Genomic DNA, 11,839 nt, shown 5'->3' on the forward strand with positions numbered 1-11,839 from the left:
AGCGGAGGTGACATCATCGGTTGCCAGGCAGAGGGGGCTGGAGCGGGTTGAGAGGCGAAGGAAACGGTGCTCGGAGGGGGCGTGGTCTGGGCGGGAGGAGGCGGGGTCTGGGCGGGGATGGGGCGGGGCAGGGCGGGGAGAGGGCGGGGCAGAGCGGGATGGGCGGGGGCTCGAAAGCGAAACCTTAACGGAGCTTTTGGGAGCTGAACTGGGAGGACTGGTGTGGACTGGGGAGTGCCCCAGGCTGGACTGGGAGCCCTGGTGTGAACTGGTGAGTGCCCCAAGCTGGACTGGAGACATTGATGTGGACTGGGGAGCTGAGAGGGCTGAACTGGGAGCACCGTAGTCTAGACTGGGAGCACTGGTGTGGACTGTGGAGAGCCCCAGGCTCGACTGGGAGCACTGCTGGGGACTGGTGAGTGCCCTAAGCTGGACTGGAAACATTGATATGGACTAGAGAATGCCCCAGGCTTGACTAGGAAGTGCCCCAGGCTGAACTGGGAGCACTGGTGTGGGCTGGTGAGTGCCTTGTCTGGACTGGAGAGTGCTCCAGGCTGAACTGGGAGCACTGGTGTGGACTGGCAAGTGCCCCGAGCTGGACTGGGACCACTGGTGTGGACTGGAGAGTACCCCAGGCTGAATTTGGAGCACTGGTGTGGACTGCTGAGCTCAGGGCTCTGAACTGGGAGCACTGGTGTGGACTGCTGAGTTCAGGGGGCCAGACTGGTAGCACCGTAGTCTGGACTGGGAGAACTGGTGTGGACAGGGGAGCGCCCCAGGCTGGACTCAGGGGCGCCCCAGGCTGGACTGGGAACACTGGTGTGGCCTGGGTAGCTGAGAGGGCTGGACTGGGAGCACTGGTGTGGACTGGTGAGTGCCCCAAGCTGGACTGGGAAGTGCCCCAGGCTGAACTGGGAGCACTGGTGTGGACTGCTGAGCTCAGGGGGCCAGACTGGGAGCACTGTAGTCTAGACTGAGAGCACTGGTGTGCACAGGAGAGCGCCCCAGTCCTAACTGGTTTTAACTGGTGTCTCCACAGGCTGTTGCTCATTCCCCGTGAGCCCCACAGAGAGCACTGTCTGTACCGGTCCCACCATGGCGCTGCCACCTGCCACTCTCCTGCCCGGTGTGCTGCTGGTGGCCGACGCCCTGGCACTGGTGTTACTGGTGCCACTGGTGCCGCTGCTGGCGCCGCTGGGCGTGCTGGGCGTGTGGCTCGAGGCTGCCCTGCGCTTGCCCATCCTGGCCGTGGCCACCCGGCTGCCAGCCCCTCGCTGTCCTTCTGGAGCCACCACGGCCGCCGTCACGGCCGCCGCCACTCCCGCGGTGTTCGAAACCTTCCGGAGCCTCCTGGGGCCGCCCGGGGCCGGCCCGGGGCTGTTGGCGGCCGCGGCGCCCGCCTGGCTCGGGGTCACCCACGCCGCTGCCACCCTGGCCGTGCTGGCCTGGGCCGCGCCCCCGGCCCCCGGCAGCGTCCCCGAGTACCCTGGAGGCGTCCCCAAGGCTCCCGACAGCGTCCCCGAGACCCCTGGAGGCGTCCCCAAGGCTCCCGGCAGCGTCCGGCACGCTCTGGCACTGACCTGGGAGCAGAGGAACGTCCTTGGAGCTGCTGTCCTCTGCCTCGTGCTGGCTGTCGTTGGTGGGTGACTGTCTTGGTTTAGGGTAAATTTGGGAGAAAACCTCCAAAAGGGGCCCCTCCAGAAAGCAAACCCACACAGCCCGTCCCCAAACCAGTTCAGGAAAGATTCCTCAGAGAGAAGTGGAAAGAACCTGTTTATTTAACAGACAAAGCACACAAAATTAACAATACCAGATGACAACACTCTTTCACCACTCTGAAAAAGATGACAAATTCAGAAAGTCTCTCTTGGGGGTGGTCGCTCTGTTCTCAGTCCCTCTGGTCCTGGGGCAGCTGCTGCAGCCACAAAGTGCAAACTCTCGGTGTTCCCAGGTCCCGGTCTGGAGCAGGCTCAAGTAGGTCCAAAAAAGGGAAAGGAGAAACAGTCCAGGGAAAATTCGGACTGCTTAGCTAAACTAAATAATGAGTGGAAACAAAAGCAAGAGTGAAGCAGGAGCAAAGCAGAAGCAAGAGAAAAGCAAAAAGCCAAGCAAAAAGCAAAAGCAGCACCATGTACTGCCCCGTGTTTGTGTCCCGCCAGCCGTGGGGGAGCGGCTGATAACAAAACCAAAGCAAAACTTTCACTCTTCAGAGCCAGTCTTGAAGGCACAGAACATGATATCCAGCATAAACAGAACACACAGATGGGGATACAAATATCCTAACGTCACCTTAGGACGTTGACATGTGGTGACAGGTGTTGACACCCCCAATTTGGGCTCTGCAGCCCCAAATTGGGAACCCCCCAATCTGGGATACCCCACCAAATTGGATGCTGGCGCCTTAAAATTGAGTGTTGAGCTCCTAAATAGGCGATGACCACCCTAAAATAGAGTGGTGACCCTCCTAAATTGTGAGTTGACCCCTTCAGTTGGGTGCTGACCCTGCAAAAATGGGGTGCTCACTTTCCAAATTGGGTTCTGACCCTGCAAACTTGACTGTTGGTCCCCCAAAATTGGGTGCTGACCATCAAACTAATGGTCTGATGCCCAAATATGGATGTTGACCTCTAAGACCTGGGATCTTAAGGTCCTGATCTCCTATGTTTAGGTTCTGATCCATAAAACTGTGTGCTGAACCCCCTCAAAATTGGTACTGACACTTTAAATTGGGTGTAAAATCCCTAAATTTTTCACGAAACCCCCCAAATTGGGTCCTGACTTCTCTAAATTGTCTCCTGCCCAAATTGTGTCCCGCCTTTCCAAAATTAGATCCCCGCTCCCCAGACCGGATCCTGCCCCCCACAAATCAGGGTCCCCCTGTGTCAGTGGTCTCACCCGTGGTGACGCAGCCTCGGTGACACCCAGGGGAGATGGCGGGGCCGTACACCACCGGGAAGGTGCTGGATGCCATCGGGAGCGGGGATGGAGTCACCGCTGGAGCTGTCGGGATGGTGGCAGCTGCTGGAGCCACAAGGTGGGTTGGAGCATTCCCAGGGCCTGTCCCCGTGTCCCCAACGTCCCCGATGTCACCGTGTCCCTGTGTCCCCACAGTGTGCTGTTTTCTGGCTGCCGGGGGTCTCTCTTCATGCTGTTGATGGCGTGTCTCCGTTAGAGCCTGAGCCTGCGGCTTTTTTCCCACCTGGTGCACCAAGACCTGGACTTCTTTCAGGGAACACCAGCAGGTAACGGGGTACGGCCCAGCCCAATCCCACCTGACCCATCCCACCTGTTCCATCCCATCCCAGCTAGTCTGTCACCCCAGTCCCATCCCCACCATCCCATTGATCCCATCCCATCCCATCGATTCCATCCCATCCCATCGATTCCATCCCATCCCATCCCATCCCATTCCCACCATCCCATCCCATTCCCACCATCCCATCCCATTGATCCCATCCCATCCCATCCCATTGATCCCATCCCATTGATCCCATCCCATCCCATCCCATTCCCACCATCCCATCCCATTGATCCCATCCCATTGATCCCATCCCATTGATCCCATCCCATCCCATCTGTCTGTTATCCCATCCCACGACTCCATCCCCATCATTCCCATTCCCACCATCCCATCCAATTCCATCCTATGCCATCTTCCTGGCTTCATTCTACTCCAGTGTTCCATCCTGTCCCCATCCCACTTTCCCATTCTAGCCACTGTTCTGTCCCCATTATTCTCACTCCCGTGCCTCCACCCTGTTGCGTATCCCCAGCTGCCTCACACCATCCCATCACCCCATCCCACCATTTCCTTTCCCACCATCCCATTTCCCCTGTCCCGCCCCATTCCACCCTGACCATCTCAACAGCCATTCACATCATCCCATCCCACTGCTCCCCATTACATCATTCCCATCCCAAATGGGATCATCCATGATGGGATCATGGTCTCACCCACCACGATCCCAACCTCTTTTCCCACCCTGCAGCTGAGCTCTTGGCTCAGTTTTCCATGGAAGTGCCACGGGTGTGCAGGGCAGCACCGAGTGGAGCCAACCAGCTGCTGCGGAGCCTGGTGATGGCCCTGGTGGTGGGGGGGTTCATGGTGGGGCTGGCACCGGGGCTGGCACTGCTGGCACTGCTGGAGGTGCCCCTTGGAATCGCCACCCGCCGCATCCAGAGCACCCGCAAACAGGTCAGGAGTAGGAGGGAAAGAGTGGGAGAGGACTGAAGAAAGGTGGGAATGGTGGAGCTGGGATGGAGGCTAGGGGAATGGGATGGTGGGGATGGGACGGGATGGGATGGAGAATGGAAAGGAGGACGATGGAGGTGGAAATGGTGGGATGAAAGGGGATGAAGACGAGGGGAATGGGATGATGGGGATGGGATGGAGAATGGAAAGGAGGACGATAAATGGTGGGATGAAAGGGGATAAAGACCAGGGGAGTGAGACGGTGGGAGTGCTGACATGAGGATAGAACAAAATGGTCGAGATGGGACTGGTGTGGATGAGAAGAGAAGGATGAGATAAGGTGGTGGTTATGGGATGAGACAGTGGGGATGGGGATGGTGGGATTAGGAGAATGGATGGGAATGGTGAGGGTGAGAGAGAAGGGCGTGGGATGGCAGGAATGCAATAGTGGGGATGCAGTGGGTGTGGTGGGATGGGATGTGGATGGTGGGCCAGGAAGGTGACCTGGGAAAGTTGGAGATCCCCTGTTGCTGCCACAGGCCCTTCAGCGATCCATGCTGGAAGCATCTGCCCGCACAGCCGCAGGGGTGCAGGAATCTGTTGCCGCCATTGAGACCATCCGAACCTTTTCAGCAGAGGAGGAGGAGCAGCACAGATGTAACCTGGCCAAGGAGCTGAGGCTGAAGGAGCAGATAGAGCTGGAGCTGGCAATCTTCGTCCTTGTCTACAGGGTCAGGGGGGACTGGGAATGGGAACAGCAGAGAATGGGGGATGCCAGGGTCAGGGATGAGGACACTGGGAATGGGAACACTGGGACCAGGAATGGGAAACCAGCGGCTGAGATGGGGGCACTCAGAGTACAATGGGGACACCAGGAATGGGGACAACAGAACAGGGACATTGACTTCAGGAACAGGCATGGCAGGAATGGGAATGGTGACATTAGAAACAGGATGGGCACACTGGGATAAAGGTTGGGAACATCAGTGTGGTGGTGTTTGCAGGTCCCCAGGATGAGAAAAGAGACAAAATTCTTGACTTCATGTTTCAGAAAGCTGATTTATTATTTTATGATATATATTATATTAAAAGAAAATTATATACTAAAGAAAGAGAAAGGAGACATTAGAAAGCTAGAAAGGAATGAATAATAAAATCTTGTGACTCACAAGAGAGTCTGACACAGCTGGACCTGTGACTGATCATCAAGTAAAAACAACCACATGAGACCAATCAAAGATGCACCTGCTTCATTCCACAGCAGCAGATCATTATTGCTTACATTTAGTTTCTGAGGCCTCTCAGCTTCTCTGGAGAAAAATCCTGGTGAAAAGATTTTTCAGAAAATATGTCTGTGACACATCAGGATCAGGAATAGGGACATCAAGAGTGAAATGGAGACACCAGAACTGGAATGAGGACACCAGGAACAGAGATAAAGACACAAAGGAGTGGGATGGGGACAGGCAGAATGGGGACACCGAGAGTGGGTTGGGGGCAGATGGAATGGGGACGCCAGGAGTGGATTGGGGGCAGATGGAATGGGGACACCAGGAGTGAGTTGGGGGCAGCAATATCCCTGTCCCACCTACAGGTGATCAAACTGGCCATCCGGGTCATGGTGCTCTTCAGGAGCCACCAGCAGCTCCGTGACGGATCCATCACTCCTGGGGTCCTCGTCACCTTCCTGCTGTACCAGGACAGAGTTGGTAGCCATATCCAGGTGATCCCATGGAATGCACGTGTTTGTCCATCCGACTGTGCTTCTGTCCATCCCGGTGCCACCCCCTTCCTTCTCCCCAGGTGCTGCTCTATGGCTTCAATGAATTCCTGACCAATGCAGCTGCTGGACAGAGGATCTGGGAATACCTGGATCAGAAACCCGCAGGGAATGTCGGGGGGACGCGGGAGCCCCCCGAGCTTCAGGGCCATGTCACTTTTCAGAAGGTCTCCTTCACATATCCTGGAAATCCAGAGCACCCTGTGCTGAAGGTGGGTCTGGGGGGAGGTGGGGTTTCCCAGGGGTGGGAATTTTGGCATCACCTGCTGTCACAATCCATCCTTACGAACGGGTTTCTTGATAGTTCATGGATTGATCTCAGGGTGCAAAAAAACCAACACAGCACAGGAGGTTTGCAGTAATAAAACAAATGCAGCTTTATTGAATGACCACAACAAAATGCAATAGAGGGATTAAAGGAGAGAAAAAGATAGAGATAGAAAAGAGAGAGAGAGAAGGAGGGGGATATAGCTACCAAATGCAGAGACGAAATCCTTTGGTCCAGTCCAGTCGAGGATCCGCCTGTTACGTCGGGGAGATCTCAGGGTTGCAGTCCATCTGGACCCCAATTATACTCTTTTTTGATGGGGGAAGGGGAATGGATTTTGCAACCGAGTCAAAGGTAGTTTATTGTATCTTTGGGGAGGAAAGAATAATGTTTGGAAAAGGGGTACACACAGTCCATGTTCAGCAGTGGGCGTGAGCCATTGTTTTCGTGGTCCACTGCTCACACCTGCAACATCCATCTTGCTTTGGTTAGCTTGCCTCCCCTACACACCTCTCCCAGGTTGGGGGTCTCAGTCCCAATCCTTGGAAAGAGTGTGGGGGGCCTTTTCACATGGGGGTTTCATGTCTTGGTCTTTGATGGAGAGGCTTCTTACATCTCAGTCCGTCTGTCACGGCAGTTGTAAGACAAGTGAGGGGTCTTTTGTGGGGGACCACCCAAAACTCAGGAGAAGTCCAGCCAGGCAAAGAGGGGACAGCTTCCAAGGCTACTGTTGCAAAAAGGCAAGGTGCCCCCTTCTTCTTCTCATTTGGCTCAGTGTAGCATATAGTAAATACACCTGTGGACAACAGCTTAACAATGCTCTCAGATCTCGGGGCCTTGTTGACATGTGACTTTCTCCTTCAGAACCAGAGATTTTAGACAGTGGGGACTCTTCAGTGGTCCCCCAATGATGATGGTGAGGCAGATGAGGAATATTTCAGACAGACTCTCACACCTGTCCCCATCCCACAGGACGTGAGCTTCAAGGTGCGCTCTGGGGAGGTGACGGCGCTGGCGGGGCCCAATGGCAGCGGGAAGAGCACGGCCATGGCGCTGCTGGAGCGGCTGCGGGATCCTGGCAGCGGGACGGTGCTGCTGGATGGGATCCCGCTGCCAGAGTATGAACACCAGTACCTGCACCGCAAGGTGGGACAGCAGAGACACTGGGAACACTGGGCATGGAATGGGGAAAATGGGGACAGGGGTCAGGGGACAATTGTGATGGTGTTCACAGGGGTTTTTGGATGAGGGAAGAGACAAGGATTTGACTCCATGCTTCCGAAGGCTTGATTTATTATTTTATGATATATATATTACATTAAAAGTATACTAAAGGAACAGAAGAAAGGATTTCATCAGAAGGCTAGCTAAGAATAGAATAGGAAAGAATGATAACAAAGGCTTGTGGCTTGGCTCTCTGTCTGCACCAGCTGGGTTGTGATTTGCCATTAATTACAAACATCCAACATGGGCCCATCACAGATGCACCTGTTGCATTCCACAGTAGCAGATAATCAATGTTTACATTTTGTTCCTGAGGCCTGTCAGCTTCTCAGGAGGAAAAATCCTAAGGAAAGGATTTTCCATAAAAGATGTCTGCAACAAACAATGAAATGGAACTGGGACCACAGGAGCATGGGAGCAGAAATGGGGATACTGGGAAGAGGATGGGGACATCAGGAATAGGGTGGGGACAACAAGAAATGGGATAGGAACATTGGGAAATGGGATGGGGATGACAGGAATGGGGATGGGAAAAGTGGGAAGTCAGGGGTGGGGACACAGATGGGGAGAATGGGATCAGGGATGGACACTATGGGGACACCAAGGTGGGATGGGGTCATGGAACAGGGGTGGGGACACCAGGAGCCAAGACAGCGTCATAGGGCTTGGGGCTGGGGCAGGTGGTGCTGGTGGAGCAGGATCCCGTCCTGTTTTCTGGAACGATCCGTGAGAACATCCTGCTGGGGCTGGAGCACTGCAAAGAGTCAGAGCTGCGGGAGGCCGCCACTGCTGCTGGAGCCATGGAGTTGATCCAGGGGCTGGAGCAGGGCTGGGACACTGGTGAGAGCCAGGGGGATGGATGGGGCACCCCTGGGGCACATCCCCCTGATCCCAGGATCCTCTGGCAGCGATGGGAGAGTGGAGTGGGTGGCACATGGTGGGGTGTGCGGGGGATCCCTGAGGTCACATCCCACTGATCCCATGGGATTGCTCACGCAGGTCAGATCCCACTGATCCCATGGGATTGCTCACACAGTGGTGAGGGAGTGTGGGGGGTAGGGGAAAGGGGGGGAACCTCTCGTGCTGGGATCCCACTGATCCCAGGGTCCCCCCGCAGAGGTGGGGGAGTGTGGGGGGTGGGAGAAGAGGGGAGAACTCCAGGGCTGCACCCCACTGATCCCCTGTGGTCGCTCCCACAGAGGTGGGGGAGCGCGGGGGGCGGCTGGCGGCGGGGGAGCGGCGCCGTGTGGCCCTGGCCCGGGCTCTGCTCCGGCGTCCGGCCGTGCTCATCCTCGATGAGGCGCTGGATGATGGATATGATGGAGCGGTGAGTGGGGTGGGATGGAGGGGGTTGGTGTGGATAGGGGTGCAGTTGGTGAAAATGGGGTATGATGGGATGGCTGGAATGGGATGGTGGGATGAGGTGGTGGCAATAAGGGATAATGATTGGCATGGAGTGGGAATGATGTGATGAAGACAGGGATTGGATGGGGTGGTGTGGGTCAACGAAGTGGAGAAATAGGACAGGATAGTAGGATGGGATAGAGACCAGGGGTGTAGGATGGCAGGAAAGTAGAATCAAAGGATGAAGACAAGGAGATACGATAGGGTGGGGTGGGAATGAAGGGGATGGGAATGCTGGGATGAGGACAGAGATGGAGTGCAATGGGAAGGGTTGGAGTGGTAGGAGTAGGATGGGATGGGACAGTGGGAATGGGGATAGTGTGGGCAGGATGGCATAGTGGGCATGGGGATGGGATGGAGAACAGGGAGATGGGATGGTAAGAACAGGATGATAGGATTAGGGTGGGACTGAGAGTGGGGTGGGATTGGTTGGTCAGGACTGGGTGGGATCAGGTGGGACAGGGTAGGACTGAGTTGGATGGGCTGGCATGAGGGTTCTCTGATTGGATGGTTTGGCATGAGGGTTCTCTGATTGGATGGTTTGGGATGAGTGTTCTCTGAGCTGGATGGGTTGGGATGAGCGTTCTCTGAGCTGGATGGGTTGGGATGAGTGTTCTCCTAGCTGGATGGGTTGAGATGAGGGTTCTCTGAGCTGGATGGGTTGGGATGAGTGTTCTCCTAGCTGAATGGGTTGAGATGAGGGTTCTCTGAGCTGGATGGGTTGGGATGGGAGTTCTCTGAGCTGGATGGTTTGGGATGAGCTGGATGGGTTGGGATGAGTGTTCTCTGAGCTGGATGGGTTGGGATGAGCTGGATGGGTTGGGATGAGCGTTCTCTGAGCTGGATGGGTTGGGATGAGCTGGATGGGTTGGGATGAGCGTTCTCTGAGCTGGATGGGTTGGGATGAGCATTATCTGAGCTGGATGGGTTGGGATGAGCTGGATGGGTTGGGATGAGTGTTCTCTGAGCTGGACGGGTTGGGATGAGAGCATTCTCTGGCTGCAGGCACAGCGCTGGGTGCGCACTGGGCTGGCCAAGACTGTGCTGGTCGTGTCCCACCGGCCGCGGGTGCTGGACAGGGCCGATCGCCTGGTGCTGCTGGAGCATGGGGCCGTGATGGAGACGGGAACACCAGCGGAGCTGCGGGAACGCCGCGGCGCCTACAGCCGCCTGCTCCTTGGAGGAGGCAGCACTGGGCAGCCCGAGGGCCCCGGGATGGGCAGCGAGAAGGGGGCTGCATCTGGCAGGGAATAAAAGGGAATCAGCCCCAGTGTCCCCATTCCCGGTGTTTGTGTCACCAGCCAGCTCCTGGTGTCCCCAGTCACAGTGTCCTGTGAATCCCTTCTCCCCACATCCTCAGAATCCCAACTCCCTGTGTCCCCCATGTCCCCACTGTGTCCCCCAGGTCTGCCCATTCCCTGGATGTGTGTGTATCCCCTGTATCCACCATGTCCCCATGATCCCTGGTCCCCATGTCTGTTCCTGGACATGGGGCACAGGGTGGGAAATCAATCCCAAGGAATGGATCTGGGCATGGGTGTCACGTCCACATCTCACTCCTGCTGTGCTCACTCCAAGCTCCTGGTGTCCCCAGTCCTTTCCCAGTGTCCCCATCCCCAGTGTCTTTATCCCAGTTCCCAATGTCCCCTTTTCTATTCCTCATTCCCTGAGAGGAAGTGCTGGGCACTGGAGGATGGGACTGAGATTTATTGCCCAAACCAGGGTATTTATACATGAGAAATAAAACATTTTGAACAACTGTAATTGTTGTGTTTAAAACATGGGAAAACAGGAAGTCAGTCCGTTGGGAAGGGCTGCTGTGTGATGAGTGGGAACAGCAGGATGAGCTCTGCCAGCAATTTGTGGCTTTCTGCAGGGAGAGGGAAGGGGTTGGACCTGCACCATGGATCATTCAGCTGGTGATGAGAGTAAGAGTTGGTGTCACCCTGTCTCTGTCGCCATGGGTTGGATCTGGCTGAAGAGCCCACAGAGAGCAAGGATCCCACCAGATCCTACTGCATCCCTTGTACCCCAATCCTGCTCCACCAACACCACCTGATCTGTTTTGGAATCCCCTCAATCCTGTTCTGGAATCCCACTCCAATGCTGCCCCATCCATCCCACCTGATCCTGCTCTGGAATCCAGCCCAGATACACTTTAGAATTCTACCTGATCCTGATCTGGAATCATGCCCTGGTCTGGAATCCTGCCCTATATCCCGTCTGGAATCCCGCACAGATTCCCCTCTGTACCTGTGGTCACGCAATTGGTTTCTCTGCCTGTTTCTGCAGAATGAGAGGATCCATGAGATTCCAGCATGGATCACACACCAGGATTCACCTGCATGGAGGTGATCCAGAGCTGGATCTGCCTCTGTGTTAGGTGACATGTGGAGGGTAAGGGGCACAGGAGACAGACACCACTCACCCTGATGTTTGTGTGGCAAGAGAGGGTTTTGTTTTCCACTCCCTCCTTTATGTAGAGCATTTGAAAGGCCTGGTCTGGATGCTGTCACTGGTTTGAACTCTGCACCCCTTTGGGTCCTGAGCCACTGAGATGCCTGCAGGCTTATGAGAGATCAAATTGGCCAAAGCTCTTGTCACTGAGCCCAGGGGCTGGCAATGTGACACCAACATCTCACCCTTTCTTTGCTATAAATTTTGATTTGCATTATAGCTGCAGCATTTATGTCCAGGAACTGCTAGGGGAGAGCTCAGGTAAATATGCTCCAGGCATTAGGCTTATAGGTTACAGATTGCAACTTATTTGTAAAAACAACAAACCATTTAAGCCTTGAAGAAAATAAAACAGTCTGTAAGAACAAGAATCATTCAACACTTATTAAAGAAAGAAAAGCAAACACAAAAACTAGGAAACAATCTGTAGACAAGGAAAACAGTTTGTAAACAGGGGAATAATTTGTAAACAGATGAATCTTTATGTGAACTGCAGTCCCAGATTTCCATGAGG

The 11,839-nt window shown here is 55.0% G+C and overlaps 1 pseudogene; it reads left to right on the top strand.

Annotated features, from left to right (window-relative positions):
- The first annotated feature begins 1,095 nt into the window (after positions 1-1,095).
- LOC128937669 (antigen peptide transporter 2-like) lies at positions 1,096-10,182 on the top strand (annotated as a pseudogene).
- The last annotated feature ends 1,657 nt before the right edge of the window (positions 10,183-11,839 follow it).

The sequence above is a fragment of the Melozone crissalis genome, unplaced genomic scaffold, assembly GCF_028551555.1.
Source record: "Melozone crissalis strain CALT ecotype California unplaced genomic scaffold, PUWL_Pcris_2 ptg000021l_1, whole genome shotgun sequence".
Taxonomy (NCBI): Eukaryota; Metazoa; Chordata; class Aves; order Passeriformes; family Passerellidae; genus Melozone; species Melozone crissalis.